A 9,599-nucleotide genomic window follows, 5' to 3' on the forward strand; every position below is an offset into this window, starting at 1 on the left:
AGGCTGTGGGCCCTAAGGGTTTGACCAGGGTCGCTGGGCATTGTCATGGCTAGAGGTAAGGGTGTGGTCCCAGGCAGGCTCAGCCCCCATTACAGGTTCTTCTGCTTCTTGCTTTTCCCCATCAAAGTCCTTCTCTCCATGCTCAGAGGTACATACTTAATGCCTCAGGTGCGCTCTTGTCCACCTGGTGATGGTAGGGGTGAGATGCAGACTCCAGGCGTAAGGTCACTAGTATGTGACCACAGCTGGTCTTGGTGACAACTTCCAGTGTGACTGGTGCACCCAACCCATTCTGCAAATGGGGAAACTGAGGCCGTCCTGCAGATACTGCCTCTCATCAAGGCTTCTCCTGGAATGTTGTGTCCTGCATGGGTGGGCCCGGTGTCTGCTGCCATGTGGCCTCCCTCAAGGACACTTTTGCAACATGGGAGGGGAAATCTTAAATAAACTCCAGGAAGAAAAACCCTTTTCTCCCCGCTTTCCCAGAACCCAAGGGCTTCCACGCGTTGGGAACGTGTTGATTTTGAACCTGAGCCCGTCGTGGACCTGGACGTCGATCAAAGAGAGTGTATTGTTTTTCCTGAAAGTGTTGGGACAGATCAGGTCAGCAGAACTCAGGTGCCATGACTCAGCATTTCCCTGTTGCTGGCACCTTCCCTGCCGGCCCAGCGAGGTGCCATCCGGGCCCTTCCCCAGGGAGGCGCCCTGCGTGTTGGTGAAGGTCGTGGGACTTGGAATCAGACAAAAGTGGGCTTAGGTGTGCCATCCACTGCTGCTCAGGAGGACCATGGGCGAAGTCCTCTGCTGCCCGCATCTAAGCATCTCGTACTTGAGATGGGGAGAGCAATGAGGTCATACTCCCACTTGATGGGGGGCATGGTCGAGATGAAGCGCACCCACAGTTCCTAGCAGAAAATTGGCACAGAATAGATGGGTGTAGCAAACCTGTTAGATTCCCCCTCTGCTCTCTAGAGGTTGCCTAACCCTTGGGTGGGCAACTCTCCTGCACCCTCACGGCCTCCCTCCTTAAGCACTGGCTACTCTTCACCCAGGAGGGTTCTTGGCTCAAAGCTTGGGCCATGCAGGGAGTCGGTGTCCCCAGAGCAGCCCCCCACCCACCAGTGAGAGACGGGAGCAGGTAGCAGACACGCAGGGCTTGTCCTGTAGGAAGAGAATTCCGTGTGTCTCCCCACAGCTCCATGAGGCTCCCACCAGGGTCTATCCCGACTACCCAGCAGCGACCTCTCCATTAAAGCCCCCAGGGCTGGCTCCCCTCCCAGTGGTTCCTGAACTCACCTTCCTCCAGATCCTTGTCACCCAAGTCCCCACCTGTGCGTTCGGGGGCCCCAGCAGGAGACACTCAGTAAATATTAGCTGTTATTCAAATGGGATGGATGCAGAATGAGAATAAGTTAACGGTCCAGTTTGTCCCTAGGGTTCCAGTTCTCTTTATCAGCAGATAAGAGGTCTTATCTGTGCAATGCCAGATGGCCAATTTGGAAACACCCATTTATTTATTATGCAGACTTAAGAGAGCAGCTCCTAGGTGTCCGGTGCCGGATGAGGGCCGGGGGTCTTGGAGACCCACAGGCAGCACAGAGATCTGCAATTTGCCTCAGTGCTGGGGGCTGCCAGGTGTTTGGGGCGGGAGGCGATAGATACCATCTCGCTTGAGTTTTGGCATCAGGGTCTGGAATCTGGGTATCAGTGTTATCTGGATTTTTCCCAGTGTTCAGTAAAGAGAATGAATGCATCACTTCTGTAATATGGAAAAAATATGTTTTAAAGCCCAAAGAGCAGGGTGACTGGGTTCTGTGTGCAGGCCGGTGGGGTGGGATTGTAGGGGGGAGTTGGACCAGCTCAGGAGAGCGAGCCTCAAGCTCTGGGGTGTGGATTCCAGTGAGAGGCAGAGACGCTGACGGACTTGCGTCCCAGGAAAATGGATTCCACATGGAATTCTGCACCTAAATCAAGTGGGCCCACAGAGCCACTAAATACCAGAGGTGGACCCAGGGTAAGGACCACTCAACTAGGAAGAGTCTTCTAACAATTCAGGCAAGAGATTTGGGGGCTTCAGAGCTGAGTGCTTGGCTGCCCTGCTGCCCAGGAGGGAAACCATCTCCCCACAAAGGGAGCATGCATGCAAGGAGGTGTTGCTTTTGAAAACCTGTTGGTACCTGTGGAGGCCAGACGAGGAGGCTTGTAGCCTCCAGATGGATACGGGCCTTCACTGCAGGTGAATTAAACTTTGCCTGGCGCTGAAACTGACATCCCAGATTTAGATTCGGAAAGAGTGTTAGAACCTGGGGACAACATTTGCACGCATGCAAGTGGTCATTAGCAATGGTTGGTGGAGAGGCCAGTCCTCTGTTCCCAAGGCTGGCGCTGGCCTGTCGAAGCCGGAGGGCTGTCCCTGCTCCCCAGGCTGCCGGGCCTCGCTTCAGTGACACAGATTGTCTTGTGCACGAACGCTCACAGGGTTTCCAAGCCTACTATTGATTTTCAAACTGCAAACAAAAATGTATTCATTCGCGGGGCTTGGCCATAGCCTTACATTATCCACTTAGAGTCACATTACAAAAATAGCTTTAAACCGTTTTGCTTGAAATATTGGACACATCCACTCACTGACAGGGAGGCTTTGTTTGGTTGTCTAGCTCGGCTTCGGGGCATAACTTTCCAAGCTGAGGGTGTACACACCCGTCACTTTGACACAGCGGGGATGTCGGTGTTTATTTTTGCCTCGAGAAAATGATGGGGGAGCATGCAGAACAGAGAGAATTTCCAGAAAGGCCCGCACCACACTCTCACCGCATCTCTGCGGGCACTGACATTTTCCCTGGGCCCTTGAGTTCCTTGGGTTTGAGCGAGCGGTCCCCCCCTCCAGCCCTAAAGAATGAGCCCTGGCTGGAAGTGTGGGCTCCTCCTGTCCCTGGTTGCCCCCACCACACCGTCTGGGGAGCTCTTCCAAAATGCCAGTGTCGCGCCCACGTCAGGCCGGCGATCCCGCCGGGCAGCCCCGGTGGGGATGGCCTGCCTTCCCCGTCCTTGCTCTCTGGTGGGAGAACAGCGTCCTCGCAGCAGCTGGGACGCAGCAGAGCACTTTCTCTGGGTGATGGCTTTGCGGGGACCACCTGCACCCAGGGTGCCACCGTCTCCCACCTGGTGACGCACTTTCCTCTATTCAACTAATTAATAATTCATTTTTGTGACCTTCAGTTCACTTCCATTAAAAACCTTGTCACCTTGAAATGATTGTAGGTCTGCATGCAGCTGTGAGAAACAGCCCCGGGGAGTCCATATCCCTGTCTCCCAGTCGGGCCCATGAGAGCAGCCACTCACTGGGGCAGGAACGGGGCAGGAGCAGGGCCCCCGGCAGTGATGCCAGCCACCAGGCCGTCCGACTTCATGAGTCTGACATGCACGCGTGTGCGTGTTTTGTCACACGGGTACATTCCTGTGACCACGAGCATGGTCAGCACGAGAACAGCCCCGTCCCGGGGATCCCTGCTGCCTCCTTCCCGTGGCCACAGCCAAGCTGCCCTCCACCTCTACCATCTTGTCGCATTGGGAACACCGTCTGGGTGGAACCACCGTGCGCAGCCTCTTGAGATGGGCTGGTTTCACTCAGTGTGGTTGAGGGTCACCGGACCGTGTACCACGGATCCCCTATCACGCGCGAGGCCCCACGGCTGTTGGCCCACTCCTCATGGAAAGACGTCCGGGTTGTTTCCAGCTTCCATCTGTGATCAGTAAAGCTGCCGTGAACGTTCACGGACAAGTTTTTGTGTGGACATAAATTTTCACAGAAATGGAAATTTTCATGAATTTCAGTGAAAATTTTTGTTGACTTCTCGCTCTGTCTCTCATCCCTTACTGCCCGTGTCCCAGGAACTGTCCCCTTCACAATGCAGACCTGACCCTGCCACCACCCTCAGGAACTTCTCCATACTCTTCAGACAAAGTGGGAAGACCCCGCTGTGGCTCCCGAGTCCGGTCTGGGCCATGTCAGCCTCCCCATGTAAAGGTGTGCTGCTCGGAGCCCAGACTCTGACGCCCGTTGGCTGGGTGCAAGTCCGCCCCGTGCTCCCTGGCCAAGGGACTTCGGGCACATTAATAGTTCTCTCCGTGCTTGACCATCCTCCCTGGGAAGTGGGAACAACTGGGTGGCACGGTGTCCCTTGTACAGTGCTCAGCTCTGTGCCCGGCACATGGCCAACATCACCACTTGGCCCCCACTCTCTCTGAGCGGGCACCACACAGGCTGTCCTCTGCCCCTCACCCTCACCATGCTCCCTCCGAGCTTGCAACTTTGGCACACACCATCTGCTCTTTGTGGGGTGCTCTTCTTTCCTCTCTTTCCCTGGCTAATGTCACTTCCTCCAGGAAGCATTCCCTGACTCAATGGCCAGGTCAGGGGTCCCTGATATTCATCATAGCACCTGCTTTGTCCTCAGGTCACTTCCCACAATTGTTGACTCTCTGTGTGTCTTTCTAAAATGTAACTTGTACAAGGGTGGGAATCGGAACTTCCTTGCCCACTGAGTTTTCCCACCAGCATGTAATAGGTGCTCAGTTAAAACCTGTTCACGAAGGACCGAATGGATGCATCTCACAATTGGCAAAGCCAGTCGCACCCTCAGGACACTGCCTCTCTGCCACTTGCCCTTCACCCTGTCTTAGGGCAGGGCTGCACCGTCCACACCCATAGGCCAGGCAGCCGCCATCTGGCGAGAACCAGCTCGGACTCTTAGCACCTCGCCAGCATCGTGACCCCGGCTGTGCCTCTGGGCTGGCCTGCCTCCTGGCCATGGTTCTGGGTTCCCTGCTCAGCGTGGACTTTGCCTATTCACGCCCTCGAGACTCTGCTCTCTCCTTCGGTACCTGCATCTCTGTCTGTGTAGACCAGCTTCTTCCTTTCCCTCTTTCTGTTTGGTTAACATGAAATTCACATGATTAACCATTCTGAAGCGAACAATTCTGTGGCATTGAGTGTGGGGAGTATGTTGTGTGACCACCCCCTCTGCATTAGTCCAAGCCTTTTAGCGTCCCCCGACACCCTCCCCCAGCCCCTGGAAACCTCCTACCTGCTCTCCGTCTCTGTGGATTTACCTGCTCTGGACAGTCCGTATCCATGGAGTCATGCAGGATGTGATCTCTGGCATCGGGCTTCTGTCGCTCAGCGTGATGTTGTCAAGGTGCATCCACATTGTAGCATGCATGAGAACCTCATTCCTTCCTGTGGCCACGTAAGATTCCATCCCGTGGATGGACCACGTCTGCGTTTATCCGTTCATCCATTGTAGCGTGCATGAGAACCTCATTCCTTCCTGTGGCCACGTAAGATTCCAACCCGTGGATGGACCATGTCTGCGTTTATCCATTCATCCGCTGATGGACATTTGTGTGGTTTCCCCCGTTATGGCTGTTGTGAATAGTGCAGCTGTGAACATGTGTTTGTGGGTCTTTGAACACCTGCTCTCCGTTCTCTTGGGCATACACCTAGGAATGGGATTGCTGGGCCATGTGCTAATTCCGTGTTTAAGTTTTTGAGGGACCATCCACGGGCAGCAGCATGTTACATCCCCCCTCCGTTGGTTTAAATTTCTCTCCTGGGCTCATTCAAACCTGCCTGCCCCAGATATCACCCAAATGCTGACTCTGGGACTCTCTGGCTCTCCTCTGTGCAGCGGCCACTTCACCCCCTGCTTCCCACCCCTCGTTTCACTTCCTCACTGATGCTCAGACCATGAGTGGACCCAGAGGGACAGGCTGCCTTGGCTGGCGCCGATGCCCCTGGGAGGTCACCCGGCCGTTCTGAGCCTCGGTCCCCATCTACAAGTGGGGATGATGACAGTGTTGCCCCAACATGGAATCGTTGTGGGGATTACATGAGCTATTATGTGGCAGGTGCTGGTACCCGTGAGTGCTCGTCAAGGCTCTGTGACCATTAGCTTTTATTATTTAGCGAAAATCCATGGTGGGTGCAGAAGATGTGCTGGGCGTGGCCCCTGTCCCTGGGCCTTGTAATCTAGTTGGATCGAAGAGACTCAACCATGAGGTTGAAGGGCCTTGGAAGGGATCCAGTTTTCACTTACTGGTCCTGAAAATGACACAACCAACAAGAACACACAGGAGATGGAGGGATGTTGGGTCTTACGTACAGACTAAAAGTGAGCTATGGCAGAAGCACTTACAGCTCACGAGATTCTGACCATGTGGAGAACTGGCACTAAGGTAGGACTTGGCCATGTGCCTGAACCAATTTTTTCCTCCCAACAACCCTATAAAACAAAAACAACAGCAACAACAAAATAGCTGTTATTATCCCATTTGGCTGACAGGTAAACTGAGGCTCTCAGAGGGAAGGATGTAGACGAGTGGTGGCTGCAGGAATCGAACCCGGGGTCCCCTTGCTCCACAAACCCCTCTCTTCATACTCTGTGTTCTTTCTTACTGACTTTTCATCCCCAAGACAACCTCGCACCCTGCCATGCTCCACGGGGAACCCCTCTTCCTGCAGACGGCCACAGCCGTGCATCTCCTGGGTCCCCTCAGCACACCCGGGCTGCCAGAAACACTCCAGCCCCCAGACAGTATTTGCTTTTGCCTCCTGCGAGTACTTCCATTTGCTTTGGATGGAAAAACAAGCCTTTCTGTTGTTGTGAACATTTCAAAGGGACCCGCCGGGCCACAAGATATCCGCTGAGCACCGTACCAGGAACGGCACGTTGTTTCAGATGCATTGATTTTTATCAGCTTTTGACCCCCATTATTTATGAAAAATATCTGGCTCCCAAATATGCTTGCTTTGAAGGCACCAGTGATAAGGGACCAAACGTGTCCAACCGGTGACCAGGATCTTGCCTACCCACACCCAGGGCAGGGAGGCTTCTCCCGGAACCCGGACCTGTGTCGGAAATTTGGCGAAATCAGAGCCTCCCCCATCCACACAGCGTCCATCCAGATGGAGCCGGGGTTGTGGAGGCCACTGTGGAGTCTGTGATGCCCGTGGGTGCTTTCAGAAAGGGCCAGAGGTCAGTGTCAGGTGAGGTGTGCCATGAAATAGAAATGAGCTCAGTCTGGGTCCTTCTGAACTGGGAGTCTGTCTTCGGCACCTGGGAGACTCTTAGTGAGAAAATGGCCAGACGTCCGTGACCCAGGGGAAGGATAGCCTCCTGCACTCACATGGGGAGCCATCGGGAGTCCGTGGAAGTGGAGGGTGCCTGCCACTCCAGTGTCCTCAGGCAGGAGACCCTCTCTGGGCCTCATCATCTAGACAGTGAGCCACGGGACAGCAGCTCTGTCCACTTCCTAACTCTGTTGGCAACTGAGGTCCTACATGTGGGAAATACCACTAGTGCCAACGTATGTGTACGCTCATTCCCAGACAAATCAACTTCTGGAATGTTCTTGGGCAGTATGCCTGCCTCCCTGACCCCTCTCTGATAAGCGCCCAAGGATGTCTGCCGCACAATACAATACCCTCACCTCCAAGCTAGCTTAGGAGACCGTAATGAGAGCACAGCGCCGCTTTTGGAGCAAAATCCACAAAACATGAAAAAATGTGTGTCCACACAGCGGAATATGATTCAACCATGAAAGGGGACGAAGCTCTGACACAGGCCACGGCGTGGGTGAGCCTGGAGGACATCACACCAAGTGGAGGAAGCCAGACCCCAAAGGCCACGTATCAGGTGATTCCCGGGCAAGAAGTGGATTCGTGGTTGCCGGGGCTGTGGGAGGTGGGGGACTGGGCGGATGGTGGCCGAGGGGTGTTGGGTTTCTCCTGGGGGCGATGAAAACGTCCTCAGATGGACCGTGGTGACAGTTGCACATGTCAGTGCCGACAGCGCGCTAAACCCCCCTGACCCGCGCACTTTAAAGGGGCGAACCGTCTGGTGTGTGCGAGACCGCTCATACGACTGTTAAAGACACGGGGGTTCATGGGACTTCCCGAGAGGCTCCCCGAGCTCATAGGTCTGTGCCCCCGAGTGTGAGTGTGTGGTGGGACCACGCCGGGCCTGCTGTCCTGGGGCACACCCTTTGGGAGGCCTGGGGAGGTGACCTGTCAGAGCCTTTCGTCTTCAAAGGCCCTGTGGTACACGCGGAGCTGTGGTCACACGTTTGTTGACTTGCCGCTGTGGTGGCCGAGTGGCCGGGTGGCCTTGTGGCCGGCGAGCGGGGCCGGCCTAGCACGGAGCCCACAGCCCCCTCCCTGGGTTTCAGCTGCTCTGAGAAACTCTGCCGTTTCCTGTCTTTGCTCACAGACCCCACAGAAACCGCCCACTTCCTTATTCCCCTTACTTGAAGCACAGTCTCTGATAACCTGTGACCCAGAACAAATCAGTCTGCGATGACCATCGGAACTCCCCGAAGTCCCTAAATTGTAACTCAGACTTCCCCGCACCCCTGAGCACAGGCCGTGCTGAGCTTTCTCTGCCTTTCCCAGTGTATGGGGGTTGGGGGGGGCACCTTGGGCTGGAAGCAGCCACCTTCTTGTTTGTCCCTTCCCTGGAGAACCCACGTGACTGTGACCGTGAGCCGGCCCCTTGCCTTCTCGTTCTGATGTGGACCTCAGAGGTCGGCGAGAGGACGGTGGGGTAGACAGGCTGGCCCGCTCCTGACCCCACTCACTGGCCCGCGGCCCCGGGCCAGCTTCCTCCCCGTCAGTAGCCGGGGCGAGCGGGAAAGGGCTGGTGTGGGCATGAGGACTGGTCCCTAAAACGCTTCCGACAAGCGGCTTGAGTTCTTGCACATCCGGTCGATAAACCTCTTGTATCCAATTTTTTAAATCCTGAAATAAACCAAGTATCTGGAAAATAATGCCAGATAAGCGCATACCTGCCGTCGGGATTGTTCAACTTCTTTCAAAGTACGCTTTTTATCGAGGTGTGCGATGCAGTCTGAAAAGTGCGCACGTCCTGAGGGTACAGGCTGAGGACTTAGGACGTAGCGCAGACACCCAAGTTGTCAGTGCCCAGCACCCGGGCACAGGGCCAGAGCGGGACCCCCAGAGCCCCTCCGGGCCCCCCACCGCCGCCCCAAGGCCGCTTGCACATAGCCCATCTCCAACACGCAGACCCGTTGTGCCTGCTGTGGACTCTATCGAATGTGCAGAAATGGAGTCAAAGATGTGCCCCTCCGTTTCCTGCTTCCGCCAGTCACCGTCCTGCGCAAGGCCTCACCTGTGTCATCGGGGCGCCCCCGGGGTCTGCCACGTGGGCCGACCACGCTTGATTGTGCGGCCGCCGCTGGAGGGCCTGGGCTGCCTCTAGGTTTTCTCACGAGTGAGCTGCTCTCAGGGTCCTCGGAGGGGTCCTGCGGGGAAACAGGCACCCGTTTTCGGTGGGCATCTGCCCCGAGTGGGCTGGCCGCGTTATAGGGTGCACACCCGCGGTGTCGTGGGGGATCCTGCCGACAGCTCTCCCGGGGTTTGCGCCCGTGGCGCTCGGGTCCGCGCTGTGCTGACAGCTCCGCGGCTCCATGTCCTTGTGACGCCCGACGCGGTGGCGTCCCCGTGCCGACCTGCAGGATGTGAGGCGGTGCCCGGGGTGCCCGCTGTCACCCCCCTGACGACGGGTGCTGGTGACCCCCTC

Source organism: Leptonychotes weddellii, chromosome 16, assembly GCF_054177405.1.
Source record: "Leptonychotes weddellii isolate Sample4059 chromosome 16, ASM5417740v2, whole genome shotgun sequence".
Classification (NCBI taxonomy): domain Eukaryota; kingdom Metazoa; phylum Chordata; class Mammalia; order Carnivora; family Phocidae; genus Leptonychotes; species Leptonychotes weddellii.